This window comes from Lissotriton vulgaris, chromosome 2_1, assembly GCF_964263255.1.
Source record: "Lissotriton vulgaris chromosome 2_1, aLisVul1.2, whole genome shotgun sequence".
NCBI lineage: Eukaryota > Metazoa > Chordata > Amphibia > Caudata > Salamandridae > Lissotriton > Lissotriton vulgaris.
The window spans coordinates 1,176,807,628-1,176,833,692 of record NC_141687.1 but is presented as its reverse complement, the minus strand read 5'-3'; positions in this window follow the sequence as shown (position 1 = coordinate 1,176,833,692).

The following is a 26,065-nucleotide window of genomic DNA, read 5'->3' as shown; positions in this document are numbered from 1 at the left end:
TGGATCCAAGTCCTCAGGTAAGAGGCATGAGAGGTCGGAGCGACACCATCGGTCCTCCGACCCGCCCCGACGCTCGCTCGATGCGGCCGGGGGTTCGGGCGACACCGCCCACGCGGCTCCGCGGGAGTCGCAAGCGTCGCCGCCTGCCCCACACCTTCGGGTCCCTGGGCACGGCGCGTCGCAGGAGGAGGTCGAGAGGTACCTCATGGCCATGAGGGCCCTCCCTCCTCAGTCGGTTCCCGTGGCGCCTTCGGGCCGATCGGCTCCGTCTGGAGGTCCTTCCGGGTCGGGCGCTTCGGCCCCGACGACGTCGGGTGCTTCGGGCCCGGCGCCGCTGGCGACTTCGGTCCCGGCGCCGCGCGACCTCGCTGGATCCGGCTCCGGATCCGGGACCTCGCCGGTCGACCTTACGACCTCACCGGCGCCGTCCCTTCAGGTGTCGTCCCCGGCAGCCGTAGTGGTTGCCGACCCCAATGCTTCCTACGGTCCGCCTCAGGCGTCGGATGGGCGCCGCTGGGCGCCGATTCCGTCGGCCGTCGGAGAATTCTATCTCCACGAGGAGGCCCTGGCTGTTCATCCTGGTCTCCAGGAGCTGGGTGACGAGGAGCAGTGGGAGGGGTCCGAGGACCCTCTGGCACGCGATTGCCAGTCTCATCAGGACTGGACATTTGAGCTTGGGGAGGCCAGTGGTATTGACACATCGCCAGACACTGGATTTACATCGCCCCCGACTGTGGCTTCGGAGGCGGGTTCTGCTTACAGTGTAGTGTTGACGAAGGCAGCTAAGGCCCTAAACCTTGAGCTCCCCGTCGCGGCCGTGAGGACTAATCTCCTCACTGAGGTGCTCAAACAGCAGTCCGGCTCCGCGGAGCCCCTTCTGCCGTTCAATGAGGCCTTGTGTGACGTTCTGCTGGGCACTTGGTCCAAGCCCGCCACAGGTCCCCCTGTGGATAGGAACGTGGCCAGACGCTACCGCCCGGCACCGGGCGACCCTTGCTTTTTGTCCACCCACCCCACCCCCGAGAGCCTGGTCATCCAGGCCTCCACTTCCCAGACCGCATTCCCGACGGCCCCGCCCGATCGGGAATCCAAGAGATACGAGCAGTTCGGGAAGAAGGTCTTCTCGTCTGTGAGCCTAGGGCTCCGGTCAGTGAACACCAACTGTCTCTTGGGCCGCTACACCCACACTCTGTGGGACACGGTTGCGGAGGTGCTGCCACAATGCTCTGAGGAGGTCAGGGCTAAACTCAGCCAAACCCTTGCGGACGGCCGAGATGCGGCACGCTTTTCCATCCGGTGTGGGCTGGATACCACGGACTCACTGGGCAGGGCGATGGCAACGACGGTGGCGGTTCGACGCCACGCCTGGTTGAGGTCCGCCAATTTCTCGGCCGATGTCCAGGCTACTCTCATGGACATGCCGTTTGATGGCCGTCGCCTCTTCGGCGACAAGGCAGACCATGCGCTGGAACGTTTTAAGGACTCCAGGGCCACGGCCAAGTCCTTGGGTCTTGCGGCCCCACGCCAGCAATCGGGTGCCTTTCGCTCCTTTCGTGGCCACGGAAGGGGCGCCCCACCACGGACCGTCAGCCACGCGCCGCAGAATGTTCAGCAACGCGGTGGCGGCCGTGGGAACCGCCGTGGCGGTGGTCGGGGCCAGCGGCGAGGCCAGTCCACACCTCCCTCAGCAGCCCCCGCCTCAAAACCTTCCTAGTCCGAGTTTTCAGGCCCATGTGACGCCTGTGGGAGGCAGGGTTCGCCATCACCTCTCCCACTGGCATGCAGTCACTTCGGACAGGTGGGTGCTGCAAATTGTCCGAAGGGGTTTCTCCCTCCCCTTCGAGTCTTCCCCTCCATCCATGCCACCTCAATGCCACCGTGTGTCGGGGGATCACTTGCGACTTCTGCAAGAGGAAGTTTCGGCCCTCTTGGCCAAGAGGGCCATCGAGCGCGTTCCTGGGCCAGAAGTAGGACGTGGCTGTTACTCCCACTACTTTCTGGTACCCAAGAAGGGCAAAGGGGGCCTACGCCCTATCTTGGATCTGCGGAACGTCAACGGCTTCCTCCGTACGGAGAAGTTCAAGATGCTCACTTTGGCTCAGGTCCTGGCTGCCCTGGACCCAGGAGACTGGATGGTAGCGTTGGACTTGCAGGACGCCTATTTCCACATCCCCGTCCTGCCGGCCCACCGGCGTTACCTGCGGTTCACGGTAGGCCACGAGCACTTTCAGTTTACCGTGCTCCCCTTCGGCCTTACCAGCGCCCCACGGGTGTTCACGAAGGTGATGGCGGTGGTCGCAGCCCATCTGCGCAGGCAAGGGGTGTCAGTCTTCCCCTACCTCGACGACTGGTTGTTGAAGGCGGGCTCGCCCCAGACTGTCGTCAGCCACCTCCAGACTACGGCCGACCTCCTGCACTTGCTGGGGTTCTCCATCAATGTGCCGAAGTCACACCTGTGTCCCTCTCAGAAGCTCCTTTTCATCGGAGCGGTTCTCGACTCGGCGCAGTTTCGGGTTTACCCACCCGAGCAGCGGGTTCGGGATATTCAGGCTCTGATTCCTATCTTCGGGCCGTTATCCCGGGTCTCGGTCAGGTTGACGCTGCGGCTTCTGGGACTGATGGCCTCCTGCATCCTTCTGGTGCGTCACGCCAGGTGGCGGATGCGGGCTCTGCAGTGGGACCTGAAGTTTCAGTGGGCCCAGCATCAGGGCAACCTGTCCGATCATGTCCTGATCTCGGAGGGCACTGCGAGACAACTGCAGTGGTGGCTCACGGACCGCGACTGGGTCAGTGGCAGACCCCTCTCTCTACCCCAGCCGGAGCACGTAGTTGTGACGGACGCGTCCCTCCAGGGCTGGGGAGGCCACATGGGAGAGGCGGAGATCAGAGGCCTCTGGTCTCCGGCGGAGTCCCGGCTCCACATCAACCTTCTGGAGCTGCGGGCGATTCGTCTTGCACTGAAAGCATTCCTCCCGTCTGTCCGAGGGAGTGCAGTGCAGGTGTTCACCGACAACACCACCGCCATGTGGTACTGCAACAAACAGGGCGGTGTGGGGTCGTGGACCCTTTGCCAGGAGGCTCTGCGCCTCTGGCAGTGGCTGGAACATCAGGGCGTGACTCTGGTGGTTCAACACCTGGCAGGTTCTCTGAATGCCAGGGCGGACGAACTCAGCCGCCGGTGCATGATGGATCACGAATGGCGTCTGAACTCGGACGTGGCGCAAGGTCTCTTTCGACAGTGGGGAGAGCCTTGGTTAGATCTATTCGCCACAGAAGAGAACGCGCAATGTCAGCAGTTCTGCGCGTTGGAGTTTCCAAGGCGGCACTCGCTCGGAGACGCTTTTCGTCGCGAGTGGAGCTGCGGCCTGTTGTACGCCTTTCCGCCTATACCACTTCTGCCCAGAGTGCTGAAGAAGATCAAGCGCGACCGGGCCCAAGTTATCCTTGTGGCTCCGGACTGGGCTCGAAGATACTGGTATCCCGAGCTACTCAGCATGTCAGTCGATCCCCCGATTCGTCTGCCTCTTCGGGAGGACCTTCTGTCGCAGCAGCAGGGGACGGTCCTGCACCCGAACCTGTCCAGTCTCCACCTACAAGCTTGGAGATTGAGCGGCGGCAGTTGAGGCCATTTGACTTGCCTCCCGAAGTCTGTGACATCATTCTGGCAGCCAGGCGTCCCTCCACTAAGTCGGTATACGCCTGCCGGTGGAATAGATTTGTGGCATGGTGCGCAGCAAAGGCTGTGGATCCCCTTTCTGCACCCCTTTCGGAAGTGCTGCTCTTTCTTCTTTCCCTTGCCCAGCAGGGCTCTGCTCTGGGCACTCTTAAAGGGTACCTCTCTGCTCTATCAGCCTTCTTGAGGCTACCAGATCAGCCTTCTTTGTTCAAGTCCCCTATAGTGAGTAGATTTCTGAAGGGCATCACACACATGTTCCCTCCTGTTCCTTTCGTGATGCCCCAGTGGGACTTGAACCTTGTTCTCACCTATCTGATGTGTGCTCCCTTTGAGCCACTTCATAACTGTCCTCTTCGCCTCCTTACGCTGAAGACGGCCTTCCTGGTTGCCATCACCTCTGCCAGGAGGGTGAGTGAGCTCCAGGCTCTTTCTTCTTCTCCGCCTTTCCTGTCTGTTCATCCTGATAAGGTGGTGTTGCGTACACGGCCTTCCTTTCTGCCCAAGGTTGTCACGGCCTTCCACATCGGGCAGTCCATCACCTTGCCCACCTTCTTTCCGCCTCCGCATCCCTCGAAAGAGGAGGAGAGGCTCCACCGTCTGGATCCAAAACGTGCGCTCTCCTACTACCTGGACCGCACTCGCCAATTCCGGGTGGATGACCAACTCTTCGTTGGTTACGTGGGCGCGAAGAAGGGAAAGGCTGTACACAAGAGGACCATCTCCAGGTGGATCATCTTGTGCATCCAAGCATGCTACTCCATGGCGAGGAAGGAGCCCCCGGCTGGATTGCGGGCTCACTCCACTCGGGCCACGGCAACGACAACTGCCCTGGGCCGCGGTGTCCCCCTGCAGGACATCTGTCAGGCAGCCACGTGGGCCTCGCTGCACACGTTCGCGAGACACTACTGCCTGGACAGTCAAGTCCGGAGGGATGGCTTCTTTGGCCGTTCCGTCCTCCAGGACTTTCTGGTGTGATATTGGTTCGCAGACCCACCACCGGGGTTGGTATTGCTGGGGTATCTATTCTAAGGTAAGGAATCTATCACTAACGTGTCTCTTTCAGATGCACAAGTTACTACTTGTGTAACGATATATCTGTAAGAGACATTAGTTAGTGATAGATTCCTTACCGCCCTCCCATCCTCCCCGTTCTGCGAACCGATATTTAGGGTTAAGGTCATCCCCTTTCAGGGCCCTAGTTTCAATGGCACCAGTGTTAGTTCTATCATGGCTCTGCGTATCTGGCGCGGAAAAGCTGTGTTATCAGAACTGACGTCAGCGCGCATGGGCGCCGTCTATATACTCCGATGACGTCATCCCGGCGCTCACGACGCCGACGACGGACGCGGAGCCGCAGACGACGCCTAACAGCGCGCAGGGGTATTGCTACGCAAAAATTTCCGGATCCAGTCTGACGCCTGGGGATATTCTAAGGTAAGGAATCTATCACTAACTAATGTCTCTTACAGATATATCGTTACACAAGTAGTAACTTGTGCTTTAGGCAATGACCAAACAGCAACAAACTCTTATTTTCCTGTCGAGCCACAGCTCCTAGGTGACCGGACAAGTAACCTCATGGGTAGAATGGTAGACGACTGGGCGGGTCCTCATTGTGGGGTACATGGAGGACTTCTCTTAAAATCTCCGGTCTCACGGGGCCAGGCAGTTCTGACTAACTGTGTAATTTTGTGATACCTGTTCCATTTGAGCTACGCAGTCTCATTCAAGCCCAGGCACTTTTACTCCCAAGGTTTCGTGCATAGGTTACTGTCTCACACATGCACACTCCAAGCTATGGAATGTCTGACAAAAGCAGCCTGATATTCTTGGTCTGCCTAGAATGCTTGCGGGTCTGATGGGCGTAATTCTGACATTCGGTCTCCGCAATCGTCAATGTTGTGTACTAGCAAGAAAGTGTCTTTCTTAGTCCTTCAATGTCACTCATCGCGCACTGTAATATGGAAATGTTACACATAGCAGTTTTACGCGTGTAGCTCTGACGGGGGGTGGCTAGTTCGTGGTTGGCTATGCAAGAAAGCTTTAAGTGTGTCTTCTTCATCTTGGGCAACTAAGCAACATCGACTATTGTAAGTGTAGTGCTCCTTTTGTAAATTACAGGGAGGCAATTGGCATAGCGGCTATATACCAGACAATACTCAGCACATCACCTGAACAAGCTGGATAGCCCTGCAGATTAGTTGGGCCGGCATAAGCCTCACATTAACTGCTGCATCCTGGCCCACGCTGAGACAATCACTTAGTTGTACCACAGCATTGCCAGTTTCCTTTACTCTGGCCCATTGGCACTATGGGGATGCATTATCAGGTTGCACAGAATTTTGGGCCTGCATTAGCCACTCACATACCTCCTCCAGTCTGATCCCACTAAGACCTCTCAGCTCTGCCTCCACTTTGGATCAGGCTGATGCAGTATGCCTCAAACTTGTTAATTCATGGGACATACGTTGGCACATAGTTGGCCATGTAAGCGATTGGTTTGGCTGGTTTTACGTGAAGGGTCCGGTAGTGGGTGTTAGGATTCGGTCCCCAGTCCTCTTTTGATGACCATATCTTCGCCGTCACATGACACGCCAGCTGTATATAAGGGAGTCCTATCATAGTGTCGTTGCTTGTTATTGCTAACCTGTGGGTTCCCGCTATCTTGGTTCCTGTGAAGCTGTTGGTTGCTGCTGATTCTCACGGGCTCGTGAGAATCGATGGAGTATTGCCTTTTTACCCTACCCCTTGCCCTGAGTCCCGCTGTTGTTAACTACCTGTTTCCTCCCTCCTGTTCCCTTGTTTCCCCTTCCCGTGTCCCTGTAGTTAGTTAGTTAGTTTACTTGCTTTTGTTTCCCCCGTCCCTTGTTAGAGATTCGCCAACGACATCCAGGGGCTCCTATTTGTCAGACACTATTTGGTGTCTTTTTTCTTTTGTACCCGAGACGGTGGAAGACCAAAAAGTAACGGACGCTAGGCGTTCACGTTGGATACAAGTCTTGTGGTAACCGTTCCGCCTCGTTATGGGCGGATATGACGTTTGAGCCGTATCCCGGCTGGGATTGCCTTTCGGTCATTTTCCCGAGAGACGAGTTGTCATCGTTTCTCAACACCCTAGGTTTTCCCCTTCACTCCCCTTTTTTGAGGGACAGGGGTTTTTTGTTCATGCACGTTATTTCGGCATGTTTTTTACCCTGTGAAATCCCTTCACGCCCAAACCTAAACACCCGAATAACTAGTCTTGTTTTTGCAAGATAAACCCCCTCGGAGCAAACCCTGCTTTTGTTTCTGGTAAGTGCATGTGTGGTGAATTGCTGGATATGGTCTTATGTTACAAAGGTAGGATTGGGGACTGACAGTTATTGTGTGGTGTATCTATTTGTTTCCCTGTCTATGCAGGTGCGGAAGCGAGGAGGAGGTTGTTATTTTGATCTACGCTCTACAGGGGTGGAAGGCTTGGTGCTTTTATTTCCACCCCCTTTTCTGGTTCATCGGTTTACTCATCTGTAACATCTAGTGAGTGACCAGTGAGTCGGGGAAGTGGTTGGGACACGCCTCGTTCCTGCAGTGTGTGGGTTGGGCAGGAGCCTAACAGTGGGCAGGCAATTTTAACAGCTACAAATCAACAACAGGGGTTGACACGCAGTGGAGGGCCCGTGGCTAGGTGCTCGGGTAAGCTTTCACCTAGATAGTATCTACTTAGTTGTTTTCAGGTACTAAAGTAGGTATTCCTTTGGCAGTGTGCACATGCCAGGAAGTAAGAGCGAGGAAGGATTAGTTCACTTAGTTGCACAACTTGTATATACAGTTGTATAGGCGGCTTGTTACAAGCTTCATAGTGTCCATCGAAGGCCAGGCATAAGGGGACGTCTTGTACGAGTGTCAAACATCAGGAGATCCTCTACACAGTGTTTTAAGCCGACACCAGAACGCAGTGGGCAGGCATAGTTGAGAGTTGATGGTCTTACAATTAGGTTCCCATGGGTTTGAAAGTTGCGTGTCTTTCCAGTGAGGCTAAACATGCGAGGAGTTTGTTAGCCTACAGTAGGGTCAGCGTCATGGGAGTGAGCCGCCTGGCGTGACCTTGATGGTGAATATGTCCCCAGTAGGTGTAAGTAAGGGTGTAAGGCCACATGCTAGACAGGGGACACCATGCCAGTGGCAGTGGTGGTGTTGTTTACCTGAAAGGGGCTTGTTGGTTGCTGGTTGGGGAGGGGCATGAGCAAGGGGCGGAATAGAGGTCCGCCGAGGGGAGGGGTTAGACCTTCCCCCAAAAACTGACAACGCCCCCGCGGTTAACACCCCGGGGGGTTATGGCTCATCAGGTGGGCGGGTCGCGAGAGGCGGCCTGCTCTGGATCGACCCGTAAGATAACCTAACATGGTGGCATAATGTGTATGCTAATAAAACTGCAACAACTTTCTCCATCAAACTTGTGTTGTGTCGGTTATTGGTGGAGTGGTGTGTTGTATGAAGAAAGGTCTAGGGTTGGGCCGATATTGGCACTATGAGAAGGGGCTAGGAGCGTTCGAGAAGCATCAGCTGTTCCCTGAAAAAAACGCTGAAGCCAACCTTCAAAAGGAAAAAGCAACGCCAGAAGGCCAACGAGACCACGCACTGTCCCGCCACTCTCCTGGAGGGGTGTGGCTGGACAAGGGGCGGCACAGTTTACAAGGGTTTTCGGGGTACTGGGTGGGGAAGGAAGGTACCTAGAGGGAGGACACTGCTAAAACAGGGTTGCACCTGGTGGCGGGATGTGGTGATCCCTCACAGACCACCTCCAGAGTAAAAAGCCTAAAACTGGCCAAACCACTGATCTGTGGCATTTTTGTTTTGTTTTCTCTTTGTTTTCCCTGCTCACCGAGGACGACGACGAGTCCCGTCTACCGGCCGGATCCTCCACTGCTGGTTACCAAAGCATTTTGTGGCAATCGGACTGTTTTGACTCTTCCTAACAACCTCTAACATAGGAATAAAATCAACCTTCTCTGAGACAGTTATTGCGTACTGGTCCTCTTTTCTGGTCGTGAGGGCCCTGCCCTGGTGTCCCCCCCCCTAAAAAAACCTTTCTCCACGCTGGTTATTAGACCCCTTGAAGTACAGGATAATAGAGTGTCCCCGTCGTTTCTATGAACTAGTTTCTAGACTGCTGCTCATATCCAACGTAATCAGTTTTAAGGTGTGATGTCTTCTGATCTATTTTCTGGAAATCTTTTTGTCATCATTTCTCTTTGAAGTGCTTGCCGCCTCAACACCTCGTGTACTTGTGTTTTATGTGCAAAATCATCAAGAACACTGTAGACTCAGTTCCACTGGTGGTTATTTACTTCCACTTTCACAGTCTGTGCTCTCCCCCCGTTTTGATCATTGACATGAATGTAAAAAATACGAAGGCCCATTTTTACACAAGTGTCTAAACCATGTATTGTGTTATTTAAAGGAAGACTTTTCGTAGGCGGAAGTCACTGTTGTAATCATGGAGCAGTTTACTTAAGTGCAGGCTCAGCTCACGACGAGCTTGAGTGTGTTCAAACCTAATGCAACTTCTAATCCTTGTTACTCAGAGGGACTAACATTGAGCTCACCAAATGAGTCAATAAAACAACATAACATAGGGTACAAGTATGAAGACCCTGTTAGAGCTAAAACTAGGATCTTCCTGACATACTCCTTAAGTATCAGTCTAATCTTGGTCCTGGTGATAATATACTACATTATTACTCTGGTTCCATGTTTCAGTTTGTCAGTACAGGCCAGTCTTGCATTAGCAAGGGCTGAAATTCTCGTCTCTGAAGCTCACAGATCCCGATGTGTATACCAGCAATTAGAAAACCTCAAGTTCCCAAATGCAGGCATATTTTTACAGCAGTATCAAGGGCTATAATTGTCACCAGAGCAAGTCTGCGATTCTGGCCCTAACTTCAGGTGCAATGTTCCCCTCCAGTAGACGTTAACCTCAGTGGCTCTGCTGGGCCTGGCAACCAGTAGACCGGAGGTATTAGCCTTTTGCAAGACTGCAACACCTAAGTGTTCCTACACAAGCTGGCAAAAGTCTTTTAAGAATTTTGTGGAATAATTCAAACTTATGAAGGGGGGGGGGGGGTCATCCTATCGCCTCCTCAACTTTAACCAGCGCTGACTCATATCTGATGGACTTGCTATTCACCTCACCTTGAGAGCGGTAGCTGCCAAGGAAATCAACTTCACAAAACATTTAGGGCCCGATGTAGGTAGGGCGTTACCGATCGGTAACGGCCGAAAATACCGATTTTTGGCCCTTACCGATCGGTAAACAGCCATCGAGATGTAGGGAACCAAAAACAGAAAGAATCGGATAGAAAACCGAATCGGAATGAGTACCGAATGGGAAAGAATCCGATATGTACATACCGAAAATCGGATATGTAACGAATCGGAAAAACACCGAATCGGATGCAAAGACCGAATCGGTCCATGTACCGAATCGTTAGTGACACCGAATCGGAAAATCACCGAATCGGTCCATGTACCGAATCGTTAGTGACACCGAATCGGAAAATCACCGATTCGGTCCAATTACCGATTCGTTAGTGACACCGAATCGGAAAATCACCGATTCGGTCCAATTACCGAATCGTTAGTGACACCGAATCGGAAAATCACCGAGTCGGTCCAATTACCGAATCGTTAGTGACACCGAATCGGAAAATCACCGATTCGGTCCATTTACCGAATCGGTACAAATACCGAATCGGACATGAGCCGAATCGGAAAACATGCCGATTCGTATGAATCTCCGATCGGGAAATTCCCCGATTCCGACAGTTGGGGAGATGTAGGGAGGCACAGAAACACCGAAATCGGCTCAAAATCGGTAGAATTCACTCGGTATTTACCATGGATTGCAATCAGGTGGTAACCAACTCCAACCCATATAAACAGTCCCAAAATGCATTGCAACTTGCAGGATGGCAGCTTTCTATGTCATTGCGAGGCGGCTACGGCTACAGCAGGAAGGACAGAGGGAATGGCTAAGAAATGAACAGGTCTACAGACAGAGGATAACCCTGTTCATGCTCACTGAGGCTGAGATCCTACAGAGATACAGGCTGGACTCTGACACCATACTTGAGCTCATCAGGGACCTTAAGCCATTCTTGGACCACCACACCCCAAGGGCACACGCCATCCCTGCGCACGTCCAGGTGCTATGCAGCCTACACCTGCTTGCGTCTGGCAGCTATCAAAGTGGAGTAGCAGCAGCAGGAGGGGTGAGCCAGAGCAGCCTGTCAAGGTTCTTCCACATATTCCTTGACGCCATGATAGACAGGATGGACCAATACATCTCTTTCCCTGCAACCCACGCAGAACTGCTACAAACTAAAGCTGACTTCTACCAGATGGCACAATTTCCCCAAATCATCGGTTGCATAGATGGCACGCACATTCCGATTTGCCCACCAGCGGACACCGAATACATATACCGCAATCGGAAATCTACACACACCATCAACGTGCAGGTGATCTGCAATGCCAAGTGCACCATCACAGACCTGGTAGCAAAATTTCCAGGGAGTACCCATGTCTCCTATATATTCCAACAGAGCGGCATATATGCACGGCTGATGGCTGGCGAATTTGGAGAAGGATACCTCCTAGGTGAGACACATCATCAGACCCCCATAACACATAGTAGGTAGGTGGAATACATGTATGCATGTGTCTAATGTGACCCCTTTCTCTTCCAGGCGACAGTGCATATGCCCTCCGCTCATTCATACTCACCCCCTACCTCAACCCCTCCACACCCAGCCAAAGGAGGTATAACCGGGCCCACATACGCACAAGGAATGTTGTTGAACGGACCTTTGGCATCTGGAAAAGTAGATTCAGATGCCTGCACAAGAGTGGAGGTGCAAGGCAGTATACCCCCATCACCTGCTGCAAGATCATAGCTGTATGTGCAATGTTACACAACCTTGCGGTCAAGAAGGGCACTGAGGTGGAGTTGTCTGACTACGAGGACTATGACGACGACGAAGCTGTGCCACTGACACAGCCAGCTGGGGTGTGTACGCCAAGTGATGGCAGATACAGACGTGAGGAGATCACTGAGAACTATTTCTGACTGAGTACAGATGCAAAGACAGCTAAATGTTGCTTGCAAAAAACAAATTTTAATAGTGTTGCACCACAGTTACAGCACTGATGTGCATCAAAAAATGGAGTATGTAAAATCAAATAAAGTCCAGGGTTCTGGTTGCCTCATCCCCCCTTGCCAGGCTATTTTTTTGCCCGCTTGCCAGACCCACTGGGGTGTCCCTCAGCCCCCTCTGAATGCCCAGCAGCATCAGCGGATCGCCTGGTGCTCCTCCGTGGCTCAGATGCAGCGCTGGCCGGGCTGCTGCGGCTGCTGCTGTCTCCAGCATCACCCAGGTCCAGGGCAGGATTGGAGGCGGTGTTTGAAATTATCATGGCCTCCATAGCCGTGGTGATCCTGGCCATTCCCCTAGTGAGCTCAGCCGTATGCTGACTAAGCACAGATTCCTGGTTGGAGCTGCGATGGCACAGTTGTGCCGTCGCCGCTGCAAGGCGGGCCATGGCCCGGTTCAGCACCCGGGCATCCCGCCTGCGCACCAGCTCATGCTCCTCCTGTCTGGCAGATGAGTGGGTGATGGCAGTGGTCAGCCTGCCTAACCTTGCTGCCACCTCCTTGTTGGTTTCCACAACAGCCTGGAATCCCTTCACCAACTCTCCCATCTGCATGTTGTGCTGCAGGAGCTGGCGTTGGCAGGCCATGGTGGATCTTGCCTGTTGCCTCTGGATTTTAACCATCTGTCCCTCCAGGCCCAGGAACACACTGCCCTCCCGTGCTGGTGCAGCAGTGGTGGTGATGGCACGGCGTCGGGCACTACTGCTTCCGGCCTGCTGAGTGGGCTGGGGTGCCACTGGTGGGGGTGTGAAGCTGGCCGGTCCCTGAGCCCCTGCTCCCAGGACAGGTTGAACAGGTGGCAAGGCCACGGTTGTGGCAGGAGCTGGTGTAGGCGGAATGGTGTGCCTTGTAGGGGAGTTTTCTGGTGAGAATTGCAAGGGGGGTGTGCTGGGCAGTACTGGGGAGTGCACTACTTGGAAGTCAATGACCAGGACTCCCTCCATACCTAGCCCTGGGGTGTCTTCTTCCTCATCCTCCTCCTGGCCAGCCTGGCTGGTGCTCGGCCCTGCGACTGCAGTGTTGGACGTTGCTGCTCCCTCTGCTGTCACTGTTGTTCCGCCTGATGGGGCCCCTAGGTACAAAGAAGCATTTGTAAACTGAGTGCCGATGTATTACAGTCAGTACAATTATGGCATTCCACATGTCCTTGCATCTCCTTACACTGTGTCACACTGTTTCCTGTCTTGTGATTCTGCACTGACATATTTGGCTAACTTCTGCTGACTACATGTACCATGATGCTTGTCTCTTGTATGTTGGTGACAGTACAGTGCTGGTGTTTGCCTATGCATTGTGTCTAATGGGGAGGTGTCTGGGAGGGTGTGTCATGATGCGCATGCTTCTTACCTGTAGCTGTAGCTCTCGCAGAGCTGTCCAGGGTCCCGATTCCAACGACACTCTCCCTCTCAATGGTGCTGGAGACCAGTTCCTCCAGCTCGGTGAGGGGTGGCGCCGGGTTGTTGCCTCCTCCAGTGAGTCCAGCCTGCCTTTGTATGTGTTAGACGGACCGGGAGGGTCGGCCGAGATTACGGGGAGAGGTCTCCAGGGAGAGCCGTCTCCAACGACTGTACAGACAAGTAACTTCCCCCCCACAGACGGACACCACACAAGGTTGAAGGTTAACGAGACTTTATATGCAATTCTTAGGTTACGATGGTATGATACAAGGAGGTCTGGACTCAGGGGTCCCCTCGGTTCTGATCTCGGGCTGAGGAAAAGGGTAGCGGGACAGTCTTAGTTACCAATGAGTACAAAATAGCTCTCAATCCTCGAGCTCGGCGTTCTAGATGATCGGGCCGTGGAGGAGCCAAGCAGGTCCCGAGATGGATGAAGGAAGGACGACGGTCCGCGGCGGAGCCTGCAGGTCCCGGTGAAAGATGACGGTTACAACGGTCCGCGGCCACGCCAGCAGATCCCGACGACGATGAAAGATGAAGGTTACGACGGCTGTGGCAGCGCCAACAGGCAGGACGATGGTGCACAGGACAGAGCTACGGCAGCGCCAGTAGTCCGTCCAGGATGAGTTCCTCTTTACGTCTCTCGACTCCAAGATACAACTGCCTTCCTGCTCTGGAGCTGCCCCAGTTATAGGGCTGGTGTGCTTTGATGTCCGGACCCTCGCACTTGGAGGTCGGGAGGTCCGGGATGAGGGAGTCCAGACACCCAGCAGGGGGGTGGAGCCAGCGCCCGGGGAGGCGATGGGCGAGCGGCACTGGGCGGGGGAGAGCCATCGGCACCTCTTTCTCCCATTGACTTGCCAAGTAGCCCGCTCACCTCCTGGGTGGAGGGTGGTGCCGGAATGTCTGAGGCCGGGCTAGGCCCAGGGTTGAGGTCGATCGAGGGCCAGGCGGCCTCGTGGTGAAGTGTCCAAGATGGCGGCCCGGGCTGGGCGCGTGGGCCGGCAGAGGATCGGACCCACGAGGTTAACATGTTCGAGGGCAGGGGTCCCTGAGGGGACGGAGGACGTGCAATGGTGGTGTGTGGTACTTGCGTGACTGGGCTCGGGCCTGGTTGAGCCGGGGGAGAGCGGCCCTTCATGTGGCCTGTCCAACATGCGTCCCCCCCAGCTGAAGGCGGGGAGAGTTACCCATCCTCTTGGGGACTCTCCTCGTCGAGGCGGAAAAACCGGGACAGGCCATCCGCGTTGGCGTGGTCTGACCCAGGCCGGTGTTCGACTGTGAAGTCCATACCTTGCAAGGAGATGGACCAGCGTAGCAATTTTGGGTTTTCCCCCCGCATATGCATCAACCACTGCAGGGGTCGGTGGTCAGTCTGTACCCGAAAGTGGGTGCCAAAAAGGTAGGGCCGGAGTTTCTTGAGGGCCCATACCACAGCGAAGGCTTCCCTCTCTATGGTGCTCCAGCGTTGCTCCCGTGGTAGGAGTCTCCGGCTGATGAAGGCCACCGGTTGATCAAGGCCTTCGGTGTTCACTTGAGACAGGACCGCCCCAATGCCCTGGTCGGAGGCGTCCGTCTGGACGACGAACTCCCGGCTGTAGTCTGGGGCCTGGAGCACAGGAGCGGAACACATGGCGGCCTTCAACTGTTCGAATGCCGCTTGACACTCTGGGGTCCAGTTCACCTTCTTGGGCTGATTCTTTGACGTGAGCTCGGTGAGAGGCCCCACTATGGTACCATAGTCTTTCACGAACCTTCGGTAGTAGCCCGTGAGGCCCAGGAAGGCTCGCACCTCGGTTTGGGTGATAGGGGGCTGCCAGTTCTGGATGGCGGCAATTTTCAGCTGTAGAGGGGCCACTAGGCCGCTTCCCACCTGGTGTCCGAGGTAGGTCACAGACCCTTGTCCAATTTGGCACTTGCTGGCCTTGATCGTAAGGCCAGCTCGCTGAAGGGCTTGCAGCACTGCTCGGAGGTGGTGGAGGTGCTCGGTCCAATGGTGGCTGTACACAGCGATGTCGTCCAGGTAGGCGGCGCTGAACTCTTTGAGCCCCGCCAGGACCTGATTGACGAGCCGTTGGAAAGTCGCTGGGGCATTTTTCATGCCGAAGGGCATGACCGTAAAATGATAGTGGCCATCGGGGGTGGAGAAGGCAGAACGTTCTTGTGCTCGGGGTGTGAGGCCGATCTGCCAATAACCTGCTGTCAGGTCGAAGATGCTGAGGTAGCGGGCAGCTCCCATTCGGTCGACCAGTTCATCTGCCCGGGGGATGGGATGTGCGTCCGTTCTGGTGACTTCATTCAGGCCCCGGTAGTCGACGCAGAACCGGAGTTCTGGTGTGGTTCCGGGGGCGGCTGCTTTGGGGACCAGTACGACCGGGCTGGCCCATGGACTGTCTGAGGGCTCGATGACCCCGAGCGTGAGCATCTTAGCTACTTCCGCCTGGATGCAGGCCCGTACCCGATCAGGTACGCGGTAGGCCCGGTGGCGGATAGGAGGGCTGTCTCCGGTGTCCACATCGTGCACACACCAGGAAGTGACACCTGGGGTGAGGGAGAACAGACTGGCGAACCGTGACAGGAGGGCTTGGCACTCTTGGCGTTGTTCTCTGGTGAGGGTCTCCGAGAGTCGGACCCCATCCACGGAGCCGTCTTGCTCCTGGGTCCGCAAGAGGTCAGGGAGAGGCTCGGAGTCGTCTTCAACCCCATTGTCTGTGGCCATCAGTAGGCTGAGTTCTGTTCGTGCAAAGTGGGGCTTCAGTCTGTTGGTGTGGAGGACTCGGAGTGGATTCCGGGAGGACTCCATATCGATCAGATAGGTGGCAGGACCCTTGCGCTCGATTACTTTGAAGGGTCCCGTCCATTTGTCTTGGAGAGCGCATGGCTCTGTGGGGGACATTACCCATACCTGTTGCCCCGGCTCGAATTCAATGGATGAGGCGTTCTGGTCATACCATTTCTTCATGTCCTCTTGACTGGCCTCTAGGTTGGCTTTTGCTAGGTCTCTGAACCGCCGGGACTGGTTGCGGAGGGTGAGGAGGTACCGGAAGACATCTGGAGGACTCTTGGCCGGAGGCATCTCCCAGCCTTCTTTGATCAGGCTGAGCGGCCCCCGCACTGGGTGCCCATATAGCAGTTCGAATGGGCTGAAGCCTAGGGACTTCTGTGGGACCTCCCGGTAGGCGAAGAGGAGGCACGGCAGCAGCACGTCCCACTGGCGACGGAGGGGCTCTTCCAATCCCCCGATCATCCCTTTTAGCGTGCGATTGAACCGCTCAACAAGTCTGTTTCCTTGGGGGTGATAGGGGGTCGTGAAGCGGTAGGTGACCCCACACTGTTGCCAGAGGGACTTCATGTATTTAGAGATAAAGTTCGTGCCTCTGTCGCTGACGACTTCTCGGGGGAACCCCACACGGGAGAAGATCCCCATCAGGGCCCGGCCGACCACTGGGGCTGTCACGGTCCGGAGAGGAATAGCCTCAGGGTAGCGGGTGGCGTGGTCCACTAGTACCAGGATGAAGCGATGGCCTTGTCTTGTACGCGGGTCCAGGGGTCCCACAATGTCTATTCCGACCCTCTCAAATGGGGTCGTGACTACTGGAAAGGGTTGCAGGGGGGCCTTCAGTTTGCGGCCGCTCTTTCCACTAGCTTGGCACGTGGGGCAAGATCGGCAATGCTGGTGCACATCGTTTCTCATTTTGGGCCAGAAGAAGTGGGTCACTAGGCGGCTGTAGGTTTTATCTTGTCCCAGGTGCCCTGCCAGGGGGACATCGTGGGCCAGATTCAGCAGGAAGTCTCTAAAGCGGAGGGGCACTACTAGTACTCGGTTGGCCCCCAGCTCGGCGATTCGTTGCTCGCTGTACAACAGATCATTGTCCCAGTAGACCCAATGAGTTCCGGAGGTATCCCCTGCGCTTTGGGCGAGCGCTTGTTGTCGGAGTCCCTCGAGGGAGGGACAGGTTTTCTGTTCCTGACGAAATTGTTCTTGTGTGGGTCCCCCTTCTTGAGCCCACTGGTCAAGGTTAGCGAGGTCGGAAGGTTGAGCAAGTTCGAGGGGGATGTCATGGTCGGGGGTCTCGGCTGGGGCGACCGGAGGCGGTGGCGCCGGCCATTCTGGTTCTTCCGGGTGATGGTTGGCACGGGCGGCCATGGACCGGGTGGTGACGCACGCCCAGTCCGGGACGCCCAACATCCCCAAGTGTTCTTTTCGCTCCACGGCTGCCCACGGGGAGCTTTCCAGGTCATTTCCGAGGAGGCAGTCCACGGGGGCGTCGTCTCGGACCGTCACTTTCAACATGCCGGAGACCCCTCCCCACTCAAAGGGGACGCAGGCCATCCGACACAGACTTTCCGAGTTGTCGGCTGATCGCACAGGGCAGAGAATGTTCGGTAGATATTGTTCTGGGGTCACCAGATGACAGCGGACGGCTGTCACACTGGCCCCGGTGTCCCGAAGGGCTTCGGCCCGTTGTCCATTGATGCTCACCCATTGGCTGTACTTCTGGGTGTTAGCGGGTAGGGGGACCCGCGGGACCATGTCTCTTCCCCCTAAGCACGCGAGAGTCATGGCGGCTGGCTCCCACTCTTGATACTCTTGCTCGTCTGTTTCTTGTTCCTCGGAGATCTGTTCTTCCCCTAGTGCCGCGGCGGCCACATGGCGGGGTTTTGGACTCTGATACTGCGGGCAGCTTGGGTCGTTTGCATAGTGGCCGACTCGTTGGCATCGGTGACATGTAACATTGGCTCTGTACCCCGGTCGCGCCGGGGTGCTGCCCCGGTTGGCCGGGGGGGTGGTGCTGGTAGCGGGGGCGGCCGGAGTGTTGTCTCTTCCTCGTCCTTGGCCCCCTCCTCCTCCTCTGGGTCGGTGGTGACCATTGTTGTTCCGGTTCTGCTCGTAGGACCCATTCCGGCCCACTCTGGTGATCTCCCACCGGTCAGCTTCGGCTGCGAGCTGCCGGGGATCGGTTAACTTGCTGTCGAGGAGGTGTTGGCGTAGTTCAATGAAGCAATTGTTGGACAGATGCTCCCATACCATCAGATTGAACAGCTGCTCGTAGGTCGTGACGTTGTTCCCTCTGATCCAGCCTTCGAAGGCTCGGCTAAAGTACGTTACATAGTCCACCCAAGTTGTACCCGGGATGCGTGTGCAGTCTCGGAACCTCTGACGGTACATCTCGGGCGTGAGGCCATAGCGGGTGAGGAGGGCCGCTTTCATATGGTCGTAGGAGGTCATCTGGTGGTCTGGGAGCTGTAACAGGGTATCGCGACCCTCATTGAGGAATTTGCCCCATAGGCCGGCTCCCCAATCGTTTCTATCGATCCGGTGCGCAGTCATCGCGATTTCATAGGCCTTAAACCATTGCTGGATGTCGTCTTCTCGAAAATATTCTCGGACAACATCCTTGGGGATGTGTACTTTTTTCTCCGTGGTCCCTGGGGTGTGTGGTCTGTCGGGCACCCCTAACTCTTTATTCTGCTTGCGCAGGTTGATCTCGGCTAGGTTCCGTTCGTGCTCGTACGCTAGTTTCTTTTCCTCGAGCTCCCTTTGCCTCTGTTTCTCCTCTCTTTCTTCTCGGAGACGCAGGTGCTCTAAGTTTATTTTTTGTTCGGCCAACTTGAGTTCTACGTCCATCTTGAGTCGGGCCATTTCTAGTTCGTGTAGTCAGGTTTTTTCTCTTTCTTGGATCTCGTCTTGCGAGAGACTGGTTCTTTGCCCCTCCGGGGCCGTGTTGGTATTTTTCGCGGTGCTTTGCTCGGGGGCTTCGACATCCCCGGTCTCTGCCCAAGATTCTAGGGCATGCTTAAAATCGTCCTTGGTGCTTAGTCCGGTGGTAGCGATACCTAGTTCGATGCAGAACTGCTTTAGTTCACGATGGCTGTACTCCTCTAGTTTTTCCATTTGGAACTTCTCAGTTGATCCGCTCTCTTTAGTTGACATTGTGGTTCGTTGTGGGGTGAGCTACTCTCTGTACGTTATGCGGTGATTCGGATCGCGCCGCTGGCCACCAATGTTAGACGGACCGGGAGGGTCGGCCGAGATTACGGGGAGAGGTCTCCAGGGAGAGCCGTCTCCAACGACTGTACAGACAAGTAACTTCCCCCCCACAGACGGACACCACACAAGGTTGAAGGTTAACGAGACTTTATATGCAATTCTTAGGTTACGATGGTATGATACAAGGAGGTCTGGACTCAGGGGTCCCCTCGGTTCTGATCTCGGGCTGAGGAAAAGGGTAGCGGGACAGTCTTAGTTACCAATGAGTACAAAATAGCTCTCAATCCTCGAGCTCGGCGTTCTAGATGATCGGGCCGTGGAGGAGCCAAGCAGGTCCCGAGATGGATGAAGGAAGGACGACGGTCCGCGGCGGAGCCTGCAGGTCCCGGTGAAAGATGACGGTTACAACGGTCCGCGGCCACGCCAGCAGATCCCGACGACGATGAAAGATGAAGGTTACGACGGCTGTGGCAGCGCCAACAGGCAGGACGATGGTGCACAGGACAGAGCTACGGCAGCGCCAGTAGTCCGTCCAGGATGAGTTCCTCTTTACGTCTCTCGACTCCAAGATACAACTGCCTTCCTGCTCTGGAGCTGCCCCAGTTATAGGGCTGGTGTGCTTTGATGTCCGGACCCTCGCACTTGGAGGTCGGGAGGTCCGGGATGAGGGAGTCCAGACACCCAGCAGGGGGGTGGAGCCAGCGCCCGGGGAGGCGATGGGCGAGCGGCACTGGGCGGGGGAGAGCCATCGGCACCTCTTTCTCCCATTGACTTGCCAAGTAGCCCGCTCACCTCCTGGGTGGAGGGTGGTGCCGGAATGTCTGAGGCCGGGCTAGGCCCAGGGTTGAGGTCGATCGAGGGCCAGGCGGCCTCGTGGTGAAGTGTCCAAGATGGCGGCCCGGGCTGGGCGCGTGGGCCGGCAGAGGATCGGACCCACGAGGTTAACATGTTCGAGGGCAGGGGTCCCTGAGGGGACGGAGGACGTGCAATGGTGGTGTGTGGTACTTGCGTGACTGGGCTCGGGCCTGGTTGAGCCGGGGGAGAGCGGCCCTTCATGTGGCCTGTCCAACAGTATGTCAGCCAGCTTCCTCTTCGTGAGGCTGCGGATGTCATAAAACCTCTTTTTCAGTTCCTCTATGGACCTGGGGGTGACACCCGCAGCATTCACCTTCTGGGCGATGTCGGCCCAGATTCTCCTCTTGGTGCTGTCTGGCACGTTGAGGGACAGCTTGCCAAACAGCTGGCGGTGCACCCTCACCACCTCCTCAACCAGCACCTGAAGTTCGGTGGTGGTGAACTTGGGCTTCCTCTTCTGGGAGGACTTCTGGCTATCAGACTGCTCTGCCATGTTCTCCAGTTCAGTTGGCAACCTCCTTCTCCCACTGCTGCTAACTGTGAGTGTTGGGCTCAGGCAGGCTTTCCAGAAACTTCTTAATTAGCTGCACCTGCCAGGGTTGCCACTCCCTGTTTGGGTGGGGGAGGGGGAGCCACCTCATTGGCTGAATCGCCTATTGCCGAATCGGCTTTTACCGATTCGGTAATATCCGATTCGGTAAAATCCGAATCGGTATTATCCGAATCGGTAAAAGCCGATTCGGTTCATTCAATGCATTCCTATGGGCTTTTTCGCCATGGGTCTGTTTTCATGGCTACGAATCTATGATTGCCGATTCGGATTTTACCGAATCGGCTTTTACCGAATCGGTATTCGCAGAATCGGGAATATCCGATTCGGTGGTAGCCGATTCGGTGATTTCCGAATCGTTGTTGGCCGATTCGGTACTTTCCGATTCGGACCGAGCAGAATCGGAACGTACCGAATCTCATTACCGATGCCGACCGATTCGGTATTCATTCGTTTTTTTTCCCTACATCTCGTTTTCCGATTTCAGAATACCGATTCGGCCCGCCTCGGTATTTTGAAATCGGAAAATCGCGTTTACCTACATCGGGCCCTTTGTGCCCGATGTAGGTCGCCATTTACCGGCCGTGACGGCCGATTCGGCCGTTACCGACCGGTAAATGGGTTTTCTTGATGTAGGGGGCCTATTTTACCGATTCAGTAAATTTACTGAATCGGTAAAATACCGAAACGGTATTTTTACCGATTCTGAAACTTCTATATGTAGGTGGGACTCTTCTGAGTCCCAAAGGCCTGTCATATTCGGTATTTTACCACCCAATCCAATTGGATGGTAAAATACCGACTCCAGGTGTGCATGCACATGTGTGCATGCACACCTATGCCATGTGACAGACAGACATGCCCTTAGGGCATGTCTGTGTGCCACATGGCACACATGTCTGTATTTGGGGTGCTAGAGGGTGTCAAAGTGACACCCCCTGCACCCTTGCTGCAATCGGTATTTACCGAATCGGTAAATACCGATTCGATAATGCCCATTGATTCCTATGGGCTTCAAAGCCCTTAGGAATCAATGGGCATTACTGATTCAGTATTTACAGAATCGGTAAATACCGAATCTTGACGATTCGATATTTACCGAATCTAAAATACCTACATCCCCCCCCCCTTTATTTTACCACTTCTTAAATACCGAATCGGTATGATTCGGTATTTAAGAAGTGGTACAATGAATTTACCTACATCGGGCCCTTAAGTCTTTAGGAAACAAGTTCCTGGTCACAATAAATCCAAGGTGAATAGGATTCTGTCCTCTGCAGTTACCTAATTAGATGCCCCATTAGGCTTAATAACTAACTTAGCTTTTTTCCAATTTTGGCTTCTCTGCAGATTTGTGAGTTCTTAATGACCTATATTTTGACAGAACTTTGCAAGGACCTGTTTCCACAGTGACCCATTACAATTCCCACTCCAGTGTCCACACCCCCAACTCTTATGTTCTCTTAATTTCTGCTGCAAGTCATGTATAGCTATTTGACTGGCAGCCGTCGACCTCTTCCACCAACCAGCGAAAAAAATAAACAAAAGACATGGAGGCCTGCTCACAGACTGCATTTTGCAGTATGTGAAGTAGTACCACAGTAGCATTACTTGTTTACTACAAAATGCTATTCACCAACCTGGTAATTGAGACCTTTACCACTCCTGTCATTTGTCTGCGAAGGTCCTCACCAACTGTGTAGAGATCCCCACACATGGTATGCGAATTATGGCCGCATTTTTTTCCGACCAAAATTCCACCACTTGCACTGCAGCACATAATGAAATAGCGCTGCATTGAAAGGTGGTGAAATGCCCATGGGCGGGGAGGGGGTTAAGCTGGAGCACCCCAGTGAAAAAAGGCATAAACAAAAATAGCAATCACTGCGGGGCAATTTCCTGAGTCAAAATTAAGTCAGTATTTGCCCGTGATGAAATGTCCACAAATCTCCGTACACATAGGGCCGTATTATAATAGTTAATGTGGGAGGGACCAGAGAATGGCTGGGGAATGGGGAATACTTACTGCAAAGTGGGACACGTTCAGAGAGGGATGAGGATAGTTTTTAGGGTGGGAGGACATGCAAATACAAACACCCACCCACAAAAGAGTATGCACATTACTATTCACAAGCTACACTCCTAAAGTTACTTCTACCAAAAAGTTCCCATAACAGTAGTATATTAATTCCAGTGCAGCTTTGGTGTAAGTCCAGCACAACACATGGCCACTCACAGGTACTGCAACACATACCCCTAACAAGCATTTGCAATGCAATAGTTCATGCCTTTGGGACCTTATATGCATTTAGCTACGCAGCACATTAGCCTGGGTGCTGAAACATCTATTTTTCTTTAACATGGGGGTAAAGTAAGCACCAAACTGCGTGACATGCCAGGTATGGGAACACATGGAGAGAAATATTGCCTCTCAGCGGGAAATGGTACAGTCCAAAGCTCTGTTTTTAATATAAAATCACGGCCTATGGTGGTCATATCACTGAAAATACAAGATTAAAAAAATATATTATTGTCTACGGGTGCTTGTCGAAGACAATTTTATGGACTGGAATCTACAGAATGCTAAAGGGTTTCTCGTATTTTACTGACCTCTGCTGGTCACTTATAGTTACCCCTACTTTTTGCTGGATGTTACACTGTTTTTGACTAGTCTGACTGGGATCCTGCTAATCAGGAACCCAGTCCATCTGCTTTCTCCCTAAAATGTTATGTCATGTCTTTAGGAACACTCCGGATTGGATACTGGGTTACCCTTGTCAGTCCCTAGTATATGGTACAGATGTACCCAGGTCATGGGTACCCCATAGGCCTCCCCTGGGCTGAAGCATGTATTATGCCACCCATCAGAGGCCATGCAAAATAGAACTACAGGGCTTCCATTGCAGCCTGTGTAAGATGGTGCATGCACCACTTACTTTAGATATAGGTTTACTATATCTATAGGTCACTACAGCTAAAACCTATAAGTCACCCCTATAGCATGCCTTGACAATCCTGAAGGCAGGGTGCTGGGTTTATATGAGAGGGTGCCCCTGCAGCCTTCGAAGACCATTCTCCTGGGTTGTCGGTGACGCAGCCAGATATATAGGTAGAGGTGCATTATATGCTTGCGTAAAATGCTACCTCGAAAACGGCTGCAACAAACCATGTCGTGTTTAGTATGAAACACCTTGGAATCACCTCCACACCAGTAACAGGTGTGGGAGGTATGATTCCGCCCTTCAGAAGCAAGCTTCGTGGGGTCCCTGGTCTTCTCAGTATCAGCCTTCTTGACCTGGACAGCACAAGATGGTTGCTGCCAACTAGAGACACATTTCGGCCCTCCTGCTGCTGAGCAGAGGAAGGCAGCACAATAGGCATCCTGTCACAGGAGGTGTGACCAGCTCCCAGACAGGATTTAGTGTATTGGAGAAGGTAGGTGCACTTCCAAAGTGCCTGAAAGTCTGCACGAGGGGCACATTTGGTGTCCCTGTGCATAGTCCAGTTCAAACCAGTCCTGAGAGCCGTTAGCTCTTGCTCTGGCGTGAAACTGGACAAAGGACATGGGAGTAACCTCCCCACTGTCCTGACCCTCCCCTGTCCCCTGAATCTGTCCATTCCTGTCCCGTGGGTACAAAAGGGCTTACCTGGCTTTAGAACCCTAGATTCGACGTGGACAAGATTCTGAACAAGAAACCACTGACCTTCGACCATCTGGACACTCTGGACTTTGACTGGGCCCAACTTCATCTTGCTCTCCATCCAAAGCATCATCTGTGCCCGTGCACCATACAGGCTCCGTGTAGGACCTGTGGAGTATCAAGGACAACTGAAGTATCTCCCTTGGGGTGAAGGAGTCACTCCCCTGCATTCGCAGGCACCATAACGGAACTGACTGGTCTGCTGATCCTGAGCTCCTGCAGACTTTAAAGGCTCCAGCAACACAGGAGGTGGTTTCCTATGTTGCTTGCGATTGAGCTGCCCTCTCACCACATTTAAGGCCAGTATCTCTTGTGGGGACCACATTTCCTGAACCCCTGTGCACTGCATACATTTGAAAGTGCATATGCTTGTTGGCGTTCCCCAACTAAGTGCATTGGGCTATCGATAGCCCCAACCTGTGTGCATGTTTTGTACAAAGGACTTTGGCCTCCTCACACTCTGTGTCCTGTAAGCTGGGGCTGTGTGAAACTGCTAGAGGTCTCCTAGCGACTCTTGTGCCTTCGGCCTGTGTGTCCACTTGAGAGACATCAGTCCTGGGCTCCCCTGGTTGCTCCAGGCTTTCCCTTACTCCCCTTGCAGTTGTGAGTCCCCTGGTCCTTGCTGGGCCAGACCATAACCTTCTTTGACCCTCTTCATGGGTTGCCGTTACCAAGGCTTGTTGTTGCTCCCACCAGACACCGACCCCTCAGCACTCGACATCCTTCATGGGACAGGTCGTATCTGGCTCCTGGTGGTCCTCGACGTCTCCTGCATTTGTAGAGTCAAGGTCTCCATCTTCACACCTGAAGAACCCGACATTGGTGGGCATTCATCTACTGAACCCCTGGTCACTCCTGATAGACCCAGACTTTGTCCCCTCTGCTTTCAGGTTCCTTCCATCAAGTATCCACCTGTGGGTTCCACCAGACACTTTTCTTATTTCCAGCAGTGGCATTTCTTTGAAGACTCCCATTGAGAACGACAGCTGTTCCTCACGCCACTTCGACCCTATTCACCCGGCTTCCCTGGGATAGGTAACTCTGGTACTTCGGTATCCATGGGTGCGGTGGCTCTACAATCACCCTGAATCATGCAGATTAGCCTTAGGAAAAATTAATCTCCCACAACTATCCGCTGAAGATTGCCAATAACCTTGGACGAAATACAAACTGCAACTAAATCACTTAAAGCAAACAAGGCTCTTAGACCCAACAGTTTCTCAGCAAACTTCTTTAAGTCTTTTGTGCATACACTGCTCCCTGACCTCTACCATCCTTTCGCAGATTCGGGATCCACTTATGGGACAGCTATAGAAGCAACCACAGTGATTATCCCCAAAGAAGGTGAAAACCTAACCCGCTGCAAAAAACTAAAGACCGATCTCCCTAATTAGCTTAGATGCAAAGATATACGCAAAAATCCTATCTAAACACTTAGAAACCCTTTTGCCTAACCTGATTGGCAATTCACAGGTGGGCTTTATGAAAGGTAGAATGTCAAATAATAACACACAGCTTCTCTGTCACATGCTATTAAGAGCAAAAGCGTTGATCTCAAAAATTGTGGCTATTGAATTTGATGCCAAAAAGGCTTTCAACAAGATTTCATGGGTTTTTCTTAAAGAAATGCTAGCTAAATTCAACCTAGGAGAAAACTTGATCAAAATGATCATGGCCCTCTACAGTAACCCCAATGCCAGAGT